The sequence below is a fragment of the Anser cygnoides genome, chromosome 1, assembly GCF_040182565.1.
Source record: "Anser cygnoides isolate HZ-2024a breed goose chromosome 1, Taihu_goose_T2T_genome, whole genome shotgun sequence".
Lineage (NCBI taxonomy): Eukaryota > Metazoa > Chordata > Aves > Anseriformes > Anatidae > Anser > Anser cygnoides.
In genome coordinates, this window is record NC_089873.1 from 70,165,471 (window position 1) to 70,183,889 (window position 18,419).

The window sequence follows — 18,419 nt, forward strand, 5'->3', positions numbered from 1 at the left end:
CCTACAAAGGTTCTAGTTTTAATTTGAGTAAAACAGGCAGAGCTTCAAACATCAGAACTAACGAGTCTCTAAGCTAATGAAAGGGTTTTCTGCAGGAAAAGATGAAAGTGATGAAAAATGTAATTTTTAATATCACCTTATCCTTTCAAGAAATGAAGGCTGATCCTAGGTTCTCCATGGGGAAACATGAACAAGATAGCTCACTGACTGAAAATACCAATGTGCAAATATTTCCAAAGGCACTGAAATACAAAATGACACTTCTTTACAATCTCCTTTGTAGTAAGTGAAACTGTCTTTTTCTAACAGGAAAATAGGGACAGACCACATATCAATTGATGAACTTAGAGAGATGCCAAATCAGATTCAGGATTTCCAGGTACTGTGCTCAAGCTATCCTTATCTTCCCCCTCCATAAATAAATAAATAAGTAAAAGTGAGTCTTCATTACATTTGAATCCCGTTATAATTTGTTCCAGCTATGCTATCTATTAATAGCTGAAAATCTAAATGCTTGAATCTCTTCATAAGAATTACATGGATTTTTTTTTTCAGTTTTCAAGATGAAATTTGGTATTTTAGAGAGGTAGTGAATGGAAAACCCAAGCAACTTTTAATTGTTCATTATAGCTATTTGTTTAGTCAATTTTTAATGGCCCTTTTAAAATGAGTTTAACATTAGAAGATTGATCTAAATGAATGCCCTTGTTAATAAAATGCTGCTGAGCCCTAAACCATCCATTTTGTATTCTATTTTATTATGTATCATTGTAATAATATAATTGTTTTAAATGCCTGTTAAATGAATGGTAACTGAACTGAGCCAAACTGCCTACATGCTGTACTGCAGGGGGAACTGCTTGACTACAGGCAGAACAGACCCAAAGAGAACTGGAGTTTATATTAAAGACAAATAATGGGCAAACTACCTTTACAAGCTCAGCAGGAGGGGTGACCAAGTTCTCTCAAAGTGACAAAAAGTGCTGAGGAGATAGATCTGCAGCTAAGAGCATTAGTCCACATGTAGGTCACACCAGAGCTTTGTGGACCACCTTGCTGTAAATGAAGAGACCAACTACCTCCTGCTAAAAGTCTGTTGAAAGTAGAAAGCTAGGAAAAACAGCTGGGTGCAATATGCAAACTGAATCATAACTCTCAACGTCTCCCTCCAATATAAAGAATCTCTCAAAGCTGTGAATTTTTGCTAGTCTCTCAAGCCAGAGAGACTCTTTTCTTTTGTGCCTTTTCCTCCTAAGGTTTACAGAGAAATAGATAAACTCTCTCAGCTGACTTAGGTGAAATTTGAGGAGCAGCATTTTTTTTATTATTATTTTATTTTTTAGCTTTTTATGTGTTTTTCTGAGTTCTTTATCTTACAGTCTTAATGTTATTGTTCACAGTCAGCTATAGAGAGTTGCTACTTGGAAAACAGGCACTATGCTTTGTCACGTGGAATTTAACTGAATGTCCCCCTAGAACTCCTAGTTGAATAAATTACATTTCACACTGAGAAAAGGATTGGGAGAGCTTAGGGGAAGAGAGATTTTTTATGATAACTATTTTCTGAAAAGACAAAACTAGACATTATCGTAGTCTTCTAAGATTAAGTGGGAGGGTTGGAGACATTCCAGCAAAGAGGGAAACATTCATCAGTTATCAGGAGGACTAACCTTTTTCAAACGTTTGAGGAAATACAATCAAGATCAGTTCTCCTCCTCCCCACCGGCCTTGTCTTTTTAGCTAATGGGAAGGCCGCAAGGGGATTATCCCACATAATGGAGACCTGTGGGTCCAAATACTGTAATGCCCCTAAAAAATCAAAGTTAGCATAAATGTAATACAACTTTCTTCTTGCCCATGTGCAGTGGCTTCTGAGACACTGGAGCAGCTTCATTTAAAGACGAGAGTTCAAACAACTTGGCTAACATGCTTTTGTGGTCTCTGAAGTGCTGTGGAAACACTGAGAGTATTTCTCTCAGAATAAAATTAAAATAGAGCTTTTCAGCTGGAGCTTTTTATGTGCAGGTGATTTTTACTTATAATTCTGTAAGAAATATTTTGATTCTGCAACTTGTCATTTGAAATATAACTAAAAAATGCATTCATTATACATGTCTATATACATCTTTCTGCAAGTGAAAGATTACTCAGTTATTTTATTTAAATGAATTAATTCTAACCCTTGTTACTTTTAAGTTGATTTCTATTCACAGTATCTCTCTTGCAAATAATTTCCCCTTCTTGTGATTTTCAAACATGAATGCATTCATTATGTGTTGATTAATTACTACATGTTCCAGATACAGCTATTTAGTGAGAAACAACAACAAAAGACTTCATTTCAGAATGTGTGCAACTACATCAGTGCTGTGCAGTTCAACAGATGCATTGAAGTAATCTCTGATTTGGGTAGAGGTTACGTAAATAAAAGTTTGCTTAAAAGTAAGGAATGTTCTTTGTTGCCAACCCAAGTCTCTCAGTCCCCAAGTTATGTATGATATAAAATATCATAAATAAAACATTTGTCTGCTGAATGCAGTGTAATTTATTACTAAAGATATTCTCCTCTGAGCGATCCTTGCCTAACTACATTGTATATATGATCAGTGGGTTTACTGAAGTGAGCAGAAATTCACCCTTAATGGGGGTTTAATGAAGTTACAAAAAAATTAGAGAACATGGATTACATCTTAAGTGAAGTTTTGGATTACTAAAACATTCATAGGAATAGGTAGACTTCTGCAAGCTGAAGAGAAGTGTCAGGTATATCAAAATAAACATTTAGGCTCAGACACTTCAGGCTAAATCAAACATCTCATGAGGACTTTGAATTTTAAAAGTCGACAGAACTTTTTGTTTTATTTTAATCTTTCCTCACTAGTTTTCCCTTCTGACCATTGAATGATTAGAATTTTTGGAAAAAAAATCATCATGAAATGAGTGAATAAACAACTTTTAGCTGTGACTTCAGCAATTCCATTATCTGTTAAGATATTTTTATTAGATAATTAAGCCATGCTTTCTCTAAACATTAACCTTAATGACTATGTTTGAAACCGTCATCTGTGCCCTGACTGAGAAGTCACTCAAACCCTGAATGGATGCAATCATTTACCTGTAACCTCAGGAAATCTTTTTTTTAAGTGGTTGCTTCCCACTACTAATTATCTTCATTGGAAGATTACGCAATATACATCTTGCATTTACTGTCCCTTTGTTTTCCCTCTTATAACACAAAGTTCCTTTCTAAGCAGCTGTCAGTGTGTTTTCCGCTATTTTAAGTGTGTCCATCCACCTTGTAGTTCCCTTCTTCCTTGATTTGGGTCTCACAGGGACTCCTTTCTGCAGATCATAGAAAAGCTTTGCATATGTCTAAGAATAAAAACTATTGTCAAACATGCAAATTGTGAACATGTGCCAAGACATCTTGCTCTTTCCTAGAATAAGGGAGAGTTTCCCATGCAGCACAGGAAGATCATTATACAGAAAGAGGAGGGATCTGTTGACAGAAACTATACTGAGAGTGTCATCAAAAATGCCTTATTCCTTTTCACTTCCAGTCTCTTCTCTTGCACATGACTGCCTGTTCAGGATTTCACTTTCAAATAAATATTGGGTACTTGTATCCAAGAAGACAAGCAAATATGCAAAGAAAAATCTGCCTAAGTAAGTGAACACTCCTATTCAAAATTCTGTGGCTAGATGAATGGGTAAGTGACAACAGTGATGAATAAATAGTGCCTGGGACTGCCAAAACACAGCATTAGAAAGTATAAACAAAGCAGTATTGAAAACAGATGGATTCATTTTAAGTTGTATCCCTTTTCAGTCAAGAGATGCTAATGAGGCAACTTCACTTTGTACCATGACCCTGATGCATTGTGTGCTGACACCAGCGAAGAGCTGGTCTGGCATGGGGTCTGAGTGCCAGCATGCAGATGCTTTTCCGCAGGAGTAGGTAATTATTACCCAAACTGCAAAAAGCATGAATTTTCCTACTGAATAATGATAGAAGTTATTTGTGATAGGCAACAGAGCTATGTAATTCCAATAATTAGGTATTTGTGAGTATTTGTACTGGATTCAATGCCAAAAACTAAAACATGGGGATTTGATGGGGGGTTTGAAGGGAAGGTAGAGGGCTGCTGAGATGAAGAAAAAGCTGGTGAGATTTCACAGGCACAGGAACTGCTCTATCAAATCAGCCCCATTGCCTGTTTACTTTGACGATAGCCAAAACTCAGTGGGTATAGGAGACAGGTGCAGTCTGTTCAGCAATTGGCAGTGATACTGCAACTTTTTCCTAAGGAGAAAGGAGTTTCAGTTTCCAACTTTTTAAACAAATCTTAGATATAATAAAGTTATGCTTGAAATAAAGCTGCAGATTTTAAAATTATGTAAATTCGGGAAGCTCTGGTCAAAATACCCAAAATATAATGATGTGTCTGGACAAAAAGCCAAAAAGAAATGTATCTACTTGTCTGGATATGTGGATTTGGATACTGTTTCTAGAAACAAATCATAAGGCAAATAACATTCCTGGATGACAATTACTTACTCTTAAAGTTCACAGGGGAGCTTTCTGTTAGTGGGTCTCAATTTTCCTGTGGCTAATTCCCCTTAGAGGCAACTGCTGCCTGCTGAGTTGTTTGGCTGTTTTGATCCACAGCTTTATTCTTGTTCCACTAATGACTCCAACAAAATAATTTGTATTAAAAAAAAAAAAAAAAAGAAAAAAGAAAAAAAAAGCATTATATAGAAGTGATGTACCCAGACTACGCTGATAACAGATGAAATACCTTCTGACAGAGCTGTGCAAAGTCACTTTTCACCTACATTCTTCTTCCAGACATTGTGAAAGCTACTTCTGGCCTTTGATACTGCTCTGGGAGGTTCATGTGTGACCTAGATATAATTATGGCCTTTGCAGTCGGCACTGGTGGGATCTGTGCCGGGACACACCTGCAAGCTGGAATGTGTCTCACCTGTTGAAATGAGTGTTTTATAGTTACATGAAAGGCAAAGGAAATATATAACTCCAGAAAGTAAGATTATTTTAAAGAGTAGCCAACAGAATCCAAGCTCATGATTTCTGAGACAGTTGGGAAATCAACACGTAAAACAGAAGTGCTTGTAAATGCAAAGCATGACACTCCCTGCTTTCCCTTCCACTTTTTGTATGCTACACCTTCAATATTCTTAGTTACCTTACAAGGGTGGTTGTAATGCAAAATGTTTGCATACATATATATTTTTGAAGTATATTTACCTTATAATCATTTTCTAATGCTCTTATTGTTACTGCTAAATGAAGAATTGACCCCAATTCTTTGAATGCACTGAAGCAAGCAGCCTAATAACTTTTTTTCTATGACTAGATATATTTGCTGAAAGGAGTTTAACAACATAGTAATACTATGGCTTTATGCTGACATTTCTTAGGTTGCCTGTTATCTAGTTGATTGGACCAACTTCCTGAATGACTTCTACTATTCTAGATAATTTCCTAATCAAATATGATCATGTATTTTTCCTTGTCCTACAGAGGAGAAAAGCATGTTTATTTTTGTTCATTTCATAGAGATTTTGAAATCAAAACCATATCATAATCCAATTTCCCATCCTTCCCTATCCCTAATTCACTTCTGTGTAGTGATTTGGAGAATGCCGGCATGCTTGCATTTTCTTAACAAGGAGACTGTATTACGAAATATATATTATTAGTTGACCAATAGTAGGGGCTTCATGAGACTGTAAAAGAGGCATATACCATGTTCATCACCACATCTGGTAAGTTTTCTCAATTGTTGTTGCAATTCTGTTGAATTAGGTGGCCCAATGGGTTTCCATCGTCAAGAAGATGCTAATAGTCATATAAGTCAAGCAATTACTAAGTTTCCTGGGGATAGTCCAACCACAGGGAATATTCCTAATTTAAAAATCTCTAACTGCCACTATATATATATATAAATATATATATATATATTTTTTCTTAAACCTTTCCAACTTTGGATAGCAAATGCAATAATAAATTCTATTCCCTGTTGTTCGTGTTCAGGGACTGTGCCTAATCTTGGAATTACTGGCATCTGTACATCATTTCAGTGGTAAATTACAGCTGGGATATACTAACCCCAGAGTGTGAGTAAAAACTTTCTGAAATGTTGGAAGCGCCTTTGCACTTCATAGTTGATTTACAGTAATTAGCTTAGTCTTCATTTTCTTTTGATAGTTTGTGTAAAATTTGTGCTAATTTCTCAGCACTAGAGTTGATAGACTTTTTTTTTTTTTAAGAAAACATTTTGGTGAAAATTAGATTTCAACTAAACCTCATTTTATGTTAATTACCTTCCCTTGTTGATAATTTCCTCTTCTTCTTTCCTTCATCTTCTTCGTCCTCTTCAGAATTAGCAGAGGAATAATGGAAACCTGAAACATAAATTTTCATTAAACTTTTCCGTGCAGACCGCATAATTTCCTAAACAGTTCAAAAATAATTTAAAATTCAAAATTGTTAACAATTCAATAACCATTATTAAAAAGATAATAATATTAATGGTTAAAATTTATGGCCTTATTTTAGATATCTTCTGCCCAGTCCTCTAATGCATTTTGTAATTGTCTAACAAGTGACTTCATATAAGAAATAGAAAGGTGCAAATTGGATCAAAATTTGTGCTACTTACCTCCAACACCTGTAAATATGGTTAGAGTAACTATACATCTGTTCAGAGCTACTCTCCTCAAAAACAATAATGAATGACTGTCATTAGAAGTTAGAAATCAACTTTATTTCTCAAAATAGATGGCTTCTAGGGTGTATGTCTGTGACATGGCTATCCAAGGAACAGAAAAGTTAGAGCTTTAGTTAGAGAAAGACTAACATTTTAGATAGTACTATGATATTTATACACAGCAGTAATTTGGCCTTTGATTGACACATTTTATATTGTTCTGTTGGTTTGTTTAATAGCAGTTATGAATAGCTTTTTTTCATTATCAGAGAAACATTTCATATTTCTATGCTTTTAACTAGGAGCAGGACAAAACAGTTGAGCTGTGGAAAAGATGAATTCAGTTTTCATTGGCTTCATTAAGAATATCACATGCTTAACTGAGACATCCTAATGAAATTTGGAAAAGCTTTTCCAAATTGCTTTCCTCCTTACCTCAATTTTGGAAGTTGGAAGCCTTTGGAAGCTTCTGAAGGTTTCTGAAGGCTTCTGAAACTTCTCAACAAAAGTTGTTTTATAAGTGTGGACTAATATCCAGAGGATAACACTCAGGAGAAAAAGAAAACCCAGGAGCTATTTTTAGGGGAATATCCTTATTCCGTCTTTATGCATAAAAGATATATCAAATCCACATATCATCAAAATAAGTCTCTCTGAAATCTGTAGGATACATTTGTGTAAAATGCAAGGAAGATCCCTTACTGCCATATGGAAGTCTTATGAATGCTGGGCATGGGAAAAGAGTTTAAAATATGCTTTCTTAATGTGAGAAATGAGCCTCAGAATGGTCTTTAAGAACCTCACACAAATTAAGATTCAACTTGGATTTTCCCTTAAAAGAACCATGAAAGAACTCAAAATACAGTTAAAGTGGCAGAGTTTGATAACTTAGCAGGATAATTCTGCTTGTATTTAGAAGAAAGCAAATGTCCAACTTTTTCAACTTCTTGAAGCAGCAATAAAATTCTAAATTTATTCACATCCTCCAAATACTAAGAAACTTCAGTGAAAGTTATGCTAAACAGTAAGTAAACAAATAGCACCAACAGCAAAATCACACATGCGTCCTTAACAATATATGGTATTGCCAACCCTGGTCACACCGTGGTCATAAATTCACTGCCTTATTCAGCCTAATAAACTGTTTTTCTAAATCAGAAATATAGCTAATGTAAGCAATCAGCACGGTTTATTATGTGTAGTGAAATGTCTAAATATCCTTGGCACTCCATCTTTGCTGAGGGCACAGTTTACTTTTATTGAAATTGTATCTGCAATGAGTTTCCATATACAATCTAGAAAGTCATATGTAAACATGTATGTGTGTGTGTGTGTGTATAGAGAGACATGTATACAGATACATATACATACAGGTATATAAATATGCTTTGCTTGATACTGTCAAATAGGCAGTTCAGTAAGCCTGCCCATATGAAGAAATTCCATACATGTATTTCCAAGACAGGGCACTAAATATTGAAATTATATATTAAAATTTGCATGGCATGTCTAATTTTTTGTTTTACACTAGAAAAATACACTTTACACTGAAAGATATCTCTTTTGTGTAAAATATTAAGATACAAAATGGCAACAGTGGCCATGTGTCTGAAATGCTTGTTTTACTTCAAGTAGCCAAGAGGGATATCTTTCCTCTCGGTCTTCCCCATCATCTCATTTTCAAAACTGATTCTGCAAATAGTTACTGTTAATATCTGAAGTGTTATAATGTGAAAATACAGATTTATATTGCTGTTGTGTGTAAGCTCATTTTTAATATTGCCCTTAACATGAATTCATGTGTGGATAATTTTAGTCAGCTACTTATCAAATAAGAAAAATAATAAATAATGTTATCATATTTTAATGTAATTATTATAAAATTGTAATAATATATTTTAATTTTAAGTGTGATCGCCCAGAGAATGACAACAGCAGGTTGTAAAAGTAGCCAGGCTATATATGATCTGGTGCTGCAGTCCATAACAGTTTGATGAAGGCATGATGTAGTACTTTTTTTTATTATTAACTATTATCCTAATGGATATATTTGTTCTGAATAAGGCAGTTCTTCCTTCATGTTAAATATTTTCAGAATCATAACTCTTATCTTAATTTGGGAAAGAAACAAAAACAAAAACAGCACACACACACTTGAATACCAAATGAAAATTCCTTCCCTTTCTTTAGTACATTAAGGGTTATAAGTAGTCTGATGAAATAATCTTTTGGGGATGTAGGCTCCAAATGTTGTGTTTAGAAGACTTTTCTTCATGACAAATGCAGGAGAAATTGATGTTTTTATTGACCTATAAAGATATTACCTACATGTTTTTCTATAAGAGGAGTAACAGATTTTATATCTTCAGCTGACTTATCTTAATTTTGAACATTCCTTTGCAGGCATAGCTCGAGAGTAGATGTTCATATGGAATAAGTAACTGTACCAGTGACCACATATGTAGGATGCAGTAATATCTTATTTTACTTTTGTGTTACCGCTGCCTAGTGTCACAAGCTGACTCAGTTGTATTTCATGATGTGCTGTGATGTGAGACTTATTTTTACATTCTGGATGGATTTTTATGTCTTTGGAAGAAAATCTTTCTTATACACACATTCTGCATGTGATCAAAATGAGGTACAAATATATATTCAGATCCTTCTGAATACTTAATGAACACATGTTATAAGTCAAAATATCAAAAGGGGCTACACAAGACTATTATGCCAACCTTCTCCATCCTGATCAATATTTCAAATTACCCATGGATTCATTCTCTGAACTCTTTTAGAAAGTCTCTTGTTTTGAAGTGGGCTGACTGCGACTTTGTTAATTTAATCTTGAAAGACAACTTTCACTCTGGCAGTAAATTCCAGTTTGTTGGTTTATTCAGGGTAAGTTCTTCCAACAGCCAAGGCAGAGCTTGTCACGTTAGGGTGGTTTTTTTTGGTGTTTTTGTTGGTGGTGTTTGCAAGGTGTTTTATTTTCTCTCTCTCTTTTATTTTTTTCTTTTTAATTATTATTACTATTAGTATTCTTTCTTTGGTAGTGAGACCAAAGAAGAAAGAGAGAAAAGGAAATAGGAGGGAAAAAAAGAACCTAGTCAAGTTCTGCACATTCTCTCCTGATGCTGGCATCAGCTGTGGAGGTACTGCTAGATCTTCATTAAGCACTCTCTGAGGTAGGACTCCCTCTAACTTTTTTAATTAGAAACATTTGACTCCATATTTATTTTTTTCTAAACAACAAACATAATCTATTATATTAACTTTATCTTTCCAAAGTTCATGTTCTGAAGAACTGAGTGAAGATATTAGCACATTTTTTGTGGAAGAAGAAAGTCTGGGTAAACAGGGTGGATGAAATCTGTCTTTGAAAATTATTTTCTCTGCATGTTTAAAATTACATATAGGTGCTCATCATAAAGGGAGGCAGCAGTATCTTAAGAAAGATAACAAGGCTTAGTTGCTGACATGGCAGAATGCATCTCTTAGATATTTACACATCTTGGCTGAATCTCCTTCAGTAAAGGTAGCAGTGATGTGGACTATCCTTGTCCCTATGGCCCCTCATGATGCAAACATAAATTCTAGCCTTGATTTCAGGCACTGTACTGCAAGAGCAGCCTGCCAACATGCCTATGTGCTCCGCTCCCTTACAATTGTATCTGATATCATCTACCAGCTAAAATAACACCAGCTTCAAGTAGGCAGGAGAAGGAGAGGAGAGGGAAATCGTTATTTGACATGCAAATTGTAGCCTGGCTTTTTGCTAGCTTTTGTTAACAGAGCCAAGTTCAGCATTGTAGGCTTTCTTCCATGGTCAAGGGAGAGAGAGAAGTTTCCCCAGAGGGAGATTCAGAGCAACAGTCTGATTTAGCCACTAAATTGCTGCCTCAAGGAACACATCTCCCCCTCCCCAAGCTTGTTGGAGAGATCACAGGAGATTAATCTCACCAGAATAAAGTTGCCCTTTGTGACTATCTCATGGCATGGCATCAGTGAGATGCAATCTTTCTATTCTTTACATAAAAGACATCAAAACACATAAAGCTCAGAACACCATTCTTAGTTTCTGACCCTCTGTCTGACTGCATTTGTGTGACAACAGGCATGTACATTAACATGCTGGGTCCGTGTTTTATGAACGTCCCAAATCTGGGTTTAATAATATTTGCTTGGGCACTGAGAAAGTCTGGGAATTTGATCTTGGCATGTATTTGGAGCCAAAAATGGAGAGCAGCAAATGGGTATATGAAGGACCTGGCTGAAATTCATGCCCGTTATCCCAAACGTCATTCTGAATGTTCTCAGAGACTTTCAGACTCCTGATAAACTCAGTTGTGCCAGTATATCTGAACCTAATGCACTGGACCTGTCAGAAGCAAGTCCCAGTCAGCATATTAATTCAGTAGCTTTACAATTATGATTCTTTAAAAGATTTTTCTCTTTGTATTATAGTTTTTTGTGATCTAAACTTGGAATTAACACCTACAGCAATATCAGTCTTAACAGCCTGTCTCCCATTATACATATGTGCAAGCATGCCTAGGAATACAAATGAATTACTGTTAGAGTTTCTAGAGAGATATATAACTACCAACATGCAGTAAAATATTTTTGCTAACTGGGAAATGGTGTGCAATTTCTCAGTGCTCCAGCAAAGTGTCTTCAGTTGTTCTGTAAGAAAATATAACAGTGATATCCAGGGTATGGGTGTCTGTTACCATTTTGTTTGCTCAAGTCCTACATTGCACTGGCCTTCTACACAGAGTAATCTCTTCAAATTTTCCTTTATCTGTTACACTACAAATAAAGGTGATGATCACATGGTCATAGATATCTAATATATCTAATTCAGCTTGGTAAACTACCACTTTACCTACTTTGACTCGTTAATAACTACCCAATTCTGATCCATCGCTGCTGGATGTTTCCTGCTTTGCAGATAACTGTTTTCTCACTTTCGAAACTTAAATACTTTTTTTTTTTAATGCTTTATTTCCTTTTTTTTTTTTCTTTTATCAGTTGCGTTTAGATCAGTGTCAGCTATTGAATGAAACTTGTTTGGTTCAAAATTTCGTGATGAATTTCAAATGGTCTAGATTAATTTGCAATATTGTCTTAAGACATCTCAGATAGACTTGGGCAATTTTTTATTATGTTTTTGCTGGCTACAGTATGAAATCAAAACCACCTCACAATTCACAGTTTTGTTTGTCTTTAGGCTTAAATTCAATGCACAGTCAGGAAAGGATGAACTCTCCATTCCAGAGAATCACTCTTTTGGATCTGTATAATAGTGGAATACAGTTCTTTTTAGCAAAACCACTGAAAATGTTCATTTCATCCTACATGGGGCTCCATTTTAAATTAATTATTTTATCATTATTGTGGCATTGTATTGTCAAAATACTCTATTGAAATATAAATGGAATGACATTGCATTAAGCCTTCTGGAAGAAAAGCAGAATCTTGCTACCATCATAAACGCATCAGTCTAATGCATCTGAACGCAGAGAAGAAAAGGGGAAAAAAAAGGGGGGAGAATGCAGAGAAGGAAAAAAAGGAAAACAGTGAAACTAAAATGCCTAAGTCCTGTTCTAATATAATCCCAGATACTCCTTATGGAATCAGCCTTTATTGAGCAACTTCATGGTTGATTCACTTCTCCTAAGAGAAAATTAATTTTGTTTGATTCAGTGTTTAGCTGTGTAAAGCAGATTTCAATTCAAACTGAATCGTTTGTATTATTTTTTTAACTCAAAATGCAAGGTGATTTTTTTTTCTTAATAGAAAAAAAATTGACTTTTTTTTTCCATGATATATTTCATTTTCACTTTCTAAAAAAACACTTTATGTGAAAATTCCATATGCTCTAGTACTGATGATGTTCTTGTGTTTTGCATTAGCACAGTAATGTTCAAAAACTCTGGAAAGAAAATGTACATCTAATACTTCCATAATCTGTTTCTTTTTTTCAGAAAGATTTTTTGTTTGTAAAATCTGAGAGGCAAAAGCAAGGTCTCTGTTTGAGGTTTTTAGATGTACAGATTCTTGACAAGCTTTATTGTTATATTTTAGTTAATACAAAGACTCGTTATAAGATAGAGGGGGAAAAAAGATGCAAAAATGAATGCTTGAGCTCAGACTATGTCAGTAAACACACTGTGGGTGAAATCCCTTTGCTTTTAATAAAACAAAATTTTCTGATCTGTGTTTCAGATCTCTAGAATAGATCTATAGCCAGTGCCCATCTTTTGGTTGCTGAATCTAAGGTTTAGAGTTTTTTTTTTTAGATCTAAGAAATTACCTCTTGGCTGAAATGTCTTACATTATGGCTATGGAAATAAAAGAAAATTCATGGAGTAGTGGTCCCTTCGGTCTCAGTCTTTTGACATACGCTGCATTCCCTCTGTGTGGATCTTATATTTTACTTTTGCCCTGCATTAAGTTAAGCCTGGTTGTCTGATATAGAGATCTAGATATTTTTTTCTACATGGTTTCATGGTTTTGAAAGTGCTCATAAACCATCAAATAGACTGCGTTTCACCCATACTTAATCTGAAGTACCAATACTTAAGTGCTGCTGTGAATGGGATCTATACAGTAGTGATAACTTTAACTTGAGTGCTCCTCAGACTGAAGCTTTTCAACATATTTAGCAAACTCAAACTATACATGGAGAAAATACAAATGAAAAAAATAAAGTTACAAACAATACCATACCAATGCAGACATTAGTTAGACTACAATTAACAGATGTCACATGGGAATTTATAGTTCATAAAAAATCAAAAAGACTTACAAGAGTAAAAACTGCAAATTGTCAGACACTGACTAAGCTTTATCAAAAAAAATATATATTTTTATTGAAAGAATATCAAACATGAGACAAGAAAACCCACCTATTATTCACTAGTAATATTAATAATATTCAGTAAAGACAGGAATTAACTAAATTATTGGAATACCTTATAAAGAATAAACCACGCAACTTCCACGTGCTGGTCATCAAACATTAGTGAGCAAAACAATGCCTCGTGGTGATTTTATTTTGCACTGTATTTATGAATGAGGAATTGTTCTTTGACTCTAATTCTTCTGTTTCATTCTCCTGTTAGTGTAGCTTTTACTTGAGGGAACAACACAATCTAAACTAATCCCTTTTGTCTCTCTTCAGCTTGATTACAGTAACGGATTTCTGTCTTGTTGTCCTCTACACACTTCAGTACTCCAAAATCCATTTGGGTTCCTCCTTCCCAGGTTATCAAGATGAGCAAGACTTTCTTGAAGTTGTAGGAAGAATGGAGATGGCCTGACTCCAAAACTTACTTGGGCATGAAGGTTTGTTTAGCTACCAATGAGATGAAAGGTGGGTGGAGACCCTGCTCACGTTGTTCTAAAACCAAGAAAAAATACTACAGAAATTGAAAGCAAATTTTAAGGGAAAAAAACATTACTCTCTCTCTCTTAGGGTGAGGTATTGCTCATTAGAAGAGGTGCAACTGAAATTTTAGATATGTCCTGGAATATTCAAAGTTAACTAAAACATTTTGTGAAATTTGTCAAATCTGGCTCAGGTTCTGAGTTTGTAACAGTTCAGGGTCTAGATCACTTGGTTCTGTGTACTTTCCACATAGCATGTATGAGTATGTTCAACAACGTAATAACATGATGCAGTGCATTAGATGTAAGCATCAGTCCAGCAGCTCAGCATCCCACCTGCTGGCTGGGGGACCACGGGAACATTGCTGCTGCCTGCCTGCCTGTTGCTCCTGTTGTTGGCTGTGCTCCCACCAGGCTGTTATGTACAGACAGGAGTCGCAGTTACAATCCGACTTCTATGCCCAGTCACCATATAAGAAGTTCATCTGGATAACTAATCTGCTCCCCACAGAGGCACCAGGTAAGAGATAAAATATGTTACATCTTCTAATTCTTCACAATGTTTGTTGCTCAGAAATGGAAAATCACCCAAATGCTGGGACCTTGAAAATCACCCAAATCCTAGAAAACCAACTGCTAGTAAGGTAAAACTGCCTGCCTGCAAAACTACATGTGTAACTGAAACAAGGATCAAACCAAATAGTAGCAGTTGTCTATATCTTACTGAAATCTTCTGTAGAGGTGACAAACTTATAATGAAGCAAGCTTAAGGAAGAATATCTATGCAATTTTCAGGTGTTTAAGTAAGGGCAGACTATCCTCTGAGTTTGTTTCAAAAATGGTTGTTCAAACACTGCTAATTAAGCATGATTCTGAGAGAAAGAACTTTAGTCCATGGTGCATCTCTGTTGTTCCCTTATTTCACAGAAGCTTTATCTTTATCATTCAGTCTTTTCTCACCCTTGATCACAAAGCAAGGAAATGACCTTTGTTTGTGTTTTCTACCTCCCTGAAACTATTAATTTTGCTCTTCTGTATTTAAAGCAAACAAACAAACAAGCAAACAATAGACTCCTCCAGCAGATCTAGCGCATCATGATTACTAACAACAGTAGTGATAAATGCCTTGTTGCAGATTTGGTTAAACCAAGCCCGTAAAACCATAAAAAACAACTTGTTTAAGGGATTGCCCCTCTCACTGATATCTTTATCTGCCTTCAGATGGAGAGACCTGCCCCTTCTGGGCATTGCTTCCTCACTGGTGGACCAGCAGTTCAGATGTTGACCACATCAGCTGCTATCAGTGAATGGCTTAAGTTGAGCAGAGTGGGTCATCTAACTCTTGGCTGAGCAGAGGAAGAATAATCTGGTAGAGTCACAACTGACATCAGCTACGATGCCATCCTCAAAGCCGTCCTTTAAATATGTGGAGTGGGAAGTATGTGTGAGAAGTGAAGGCTACACAAGACAAGTATATCTTGTGGAGTCTCAGGACACAGCTCCAGCAGTGGATGTTCCACAGGCAAAGTCCAAGGCTGCCTGTCATCGAGATGGAAAGGTTTTTCTCTACCCAAAGACCAAAGAGTTACATGCCACAGAACTTGCACTGTAATTAATCACTTGGTGACGTTTCAACATGTGAGGAAAAAAAAAAAAAAAGTCTGTCTCTTTCACTTTAGAGTGAAAAACTGTGAAGTCTGTCAGTAAACATTCTGATCAGACATTAATTTCATAGCAGTCTCATTTTGATGCCTGACACTGCTGTGTCATCTGGGCTTTTTCATTCGTTATGTGCATTTGTTATTTTAATCTTAAAATGTCTATCTGTGCAATTCAGTTGAGAGATTTCTGTTTTCAATAATATATTTGCCATAATGCTTTCCTTCCTCCTTCAGACCTCTCTGAAATCAAGCACTGCAGTCCACTGACATGTTGACAGTTTTGCATGAATTTAAGAAAAAGGAGTTGGAATTGGCTGACAAAGATTTGTTTATTATTATTAAACTGACTGTGTGTCTAAGTTGCTCTTCTGAAAATAAAATTAAGAGAAGGAGAAACTGAAAAAAGTGTTTGAAATGTATGATTAAGAATATATACTATTCCTCAGTTTACAATATATAATTTTAAGAATTAAGGCTGCTGCCTTGAGGCAGAAATTCTTGCTCTAAATTGTAAGCAGGACTGCCTTAATGGTATTGTTTAATATGATGAGAGGAAGTGAAAATGGATGTTCCAATACAGGGAAAAATGTAAGTACAGAGTTGGTTGTTTAATAGATTGTGACTAAACTAATTGAGTTCCTTTTGCTTAAGAAGAAAAACAAAACAAAAAAAAATCTTGGTAACAAAACAGAAAGATATCACATATAAGTATATTTGCTGGATATTTTCTTATATACTTGTTCTGGTAAAAGGTTAAAATGTATAAGTGTAAGCGATCCAAACATCACAGAAGTGACACCTCATCTTTTTGAAATGACACACTGTGGAATGTGCTAAGTTAGTGTATCACATAAGGCTTGTACTCCCTTTATTTGCATGTGCTCCTATTTCACATTCATATTTCCTTTAACACTTCAGCCTTGCCCGTCCATTCAGTATTTGGCTTTGCACTTGCCTGGTCTGTGGTAACAACCCCAGGCCCAGCTTCCCGCAGCAGAGGCCTGGCACTCACCAAGCAAGGACTGCATGGCACATGCCAGCTCAAACACCACACTTCCTTTTTCTGTTTTCCTGCCCAGAGAGGCCAGCCAACCAAAGATGAAATTCCTCCATTCCTGGAACATCTGGCTTAGCCTCTCAATACTCATAATTATCCTCCCATTTCCAGCTCTCTGCAGGTGCAGGGAAGTGCAGTGCAGGTTCTCTGAGAACACAGCTCTGCAGTGGATAAGTTCACCTATAAATCTTGGGTAAATGCATGCCATATGATTTAACATACACTCATGCTTTTATAATTTTTACTAAGAAAGGACCTCACTGATAAATTGTCAGTTGGAATAATATTACATTATAAGGTTATGAAGCCTAGGGCAAAATCTCCAACTCATAATAAGTGTAGAACTTTGTATTGCAATTAAAATCTTCATTTCAGCATCTTATGCTGCCATATCACTTATGCCTTCACCATTTACCTCTATATCATTCTTCATTCACTTTTTATCCCTTCCCTCAACACAGGCTTTCATTTCTCTGTTGCTTTTTATCTTCATTCACTCTTTCCTCATCAGTTGACCACTTGCTGACTTCAACTCTCACAGTAACCCCAGGAAAATCTTCCTATGCCTTCCCTGGCAGTGAGATGTTGTTGTAGTCCACATAGTCAATTAGAGGGGCTCTGACCTGTGAATGTCATCAGAGCCATGACCTGTTCCTTGTTTGGCTCAGCACGGCTTGCCTAAACAGATGGTGAGTAATGGCATGCAACGCCTACTTATCTTCCTGTGCCTCTCTCCGTATGGTTCCTGTATTAGATCTGGAAACAAACTGAAGGAGGTAGTGTGAACACAAAATTAATTAAGCTCCACAAAGTTGCTGTTAAAAATTCTTGTGTTCTTGTACTTATTCAAGCGGCAGTTCATACCTGAGAAAGAAATATGCAGCTCTCTTTATGTTAGCAGGGTTACACCTACCGATACCATATCTAAATCTTACTGTGCGGTGTGTAAGTCTGTAAGCCACTTGAGCACACCCATAAGTTTCTCGTTTTCTCAATAAAATCATCTCATGACAAGCGTGAGATCTTGCAGTATTAATATAATATCTGTAAATGTTCTGACGCTACGCAGAAGTACACAGTCTTAGAAATGGATAATGTCACTTGCTCCTCTTGTTGTTGGTAAATAATATATGTATGAAACAACCTGATATTAAACTGGATGTGTTTAGATCATCTGTAGATTCAGGTATATCCTCTTTGTGGTTAAAAGGGACTGATTAAAAATGTCAAAATTTCAGGATTTAGAATAACGTTCTCAAAAGGAGCCTCTAAAGGTTTAGGAGTCTAACTGCCACTACAAGCTATAGCTTTCAGTGAGACTTAAGTTCCTAAGTACCCAAAGGCCAGAATTACTGTACAGATAGTTTTGATATATTCATTTCTCATTTAGTCACTTGGGACCAAATCCCCAAGATCAAGCTACAACATGAGGGATGCACAAAGCCTAAAAGACAACAAATAAGAAAGTATGATCCCACAGCAGCCCAGTAAAGATACTCATGACAGAGTAGAGACACCTGGTTCCCAGCCCCTGTTTCAGTGGTTGGTTTATGCATTTTAAATACATTTTTATCT

General features: G+C 35.9%; 1 long non-coding RNA gene across 3 annotated transcripts in view; it reads left to right on the top strand.

The window, feature by feature from the left end:
• LOC106030880 (uncharacterized) overlaps positions 1-16,635 on the top strand; it is a 48,209-nt gene extending 31,574 nt beyond the window's left edge. The window contains exons 2-6 of one of the 3 annotated variants that reach the window (XR_010832367.1): positions 310-379; positions 9,788-9,919; positions 13,921-14,112; positions 14,541-14,646; positions 15,348-16,635. This is a non-coding gene — a long non-coding RNA (uncharacterized lncRNA). The remainder of the gene's footprint in view (positions 1-309; positions 380-9,787; positions 9,920-13,920; positions 14,113-14,540; positions 14,647-15,347) is intronic. The other 2 variants (XR_010832368.1, XR_010832369.1) reach the window with 2 other exon arrangements.
• Positions 16,636-18,419: the final 1,784 nt, after the last annotated feature.